This window comes from Galeopterus variegatus, unplaced genomic scaffold (genome assembly GCF_000696425.1).
Source record: "Galeopterus variegatus unplaced genomic scaffold, G_variegatus-3.0.2 Scaffold48, whole genome shotgun sequence".
In the NCBI taxonomy this organism is placed as follows: Eukaryota; Metazoa; Chordata; class Mammalia; order Dermoptera; family Cynocephalidae; genus Galeopterus; species Galeopterus variegatus.
In genome coordinates, this window is record NW_007726159.1 from 708,651 (window position 1) to 709,462 (window position 812).

Consider the following 812-nt stretch of genomic DNA (forward strand, 5'->3'; position numbering starts at 1 on the left):
TGTATTAACAAATACATCATCAGTTCATAACTTCTTTATAATTATATTTCATTAGGGTCAACAATCTAACAAATGTCAGGGTCAGAAAACAGCAAAGAGACAGATTTAAAAGATGCTGCATGTGAAACGATGAGGAGAGCAGATCTTGGGGAAGCATGTTCTATGGGGCCGTGGAAGTCAACACTTCTCTAGATTAGATCTCTCCTTCACCATATGTTTTCTTAATATCCTCTGGAGGCCACTGTGTAGTAACTATCATAACATGGTTTTTGATTCATCTGACTGTCCAGATAGATTTTAACCTGCTTAAATGCAGGAGCCAACTCTTTATCCTTTCAGTACCCAGAGTACCTTGCAAGGTGCTTAAAGTGTAATTGCTTCGCAAAAGCTGATATTCAGATACACAACAGTTAAGGGATGGCTGGGTGGAAAAAGTAGAAGGGAAGACAGAAAAGGCAAGATAGTTGTAAGTCAACCAAACTTGGTAATTAGAACATAGCTTTCTTCTTCTTCCTCCCAGGGTTTTTCTTATATTTTGTACTTAGTGAAACACTACGAAGAGACTGCCTGGATTGAATCTTGGCTCCACTCCATGCTGTGTGAGCTTGGGCAAGTGACTTAACTTTTCTAAACCTGTTTTCTTATCTGCAAAATAGGGATAACAGTAGCATCCACCTTTTATATCACTGAGGATTAAAGGTGATCATTCAAGCAAAGCTTTGAACATACCAACCAAGACTATTTTATTATTCTGATAATCAGAGCATCAGGGCTACATTTCCCCAGTAATATCCTTATACTACCAAGTTTTT

General features: G+C 38.1%; 1 protein-coding gene across 1 annotated transcript in view; it reads right to left on the reverse strand.

Annotated features, from left to right (window-relative positions):
• SLC7A13 (solute carrier family 7 (anionic amino acid transporter), member 13) overlaps positions 1 to 812 on the reverse strand; it is a 24,765-nt gene that overhangs the window by 2,425 nt on the left and 21,528 nt on the right.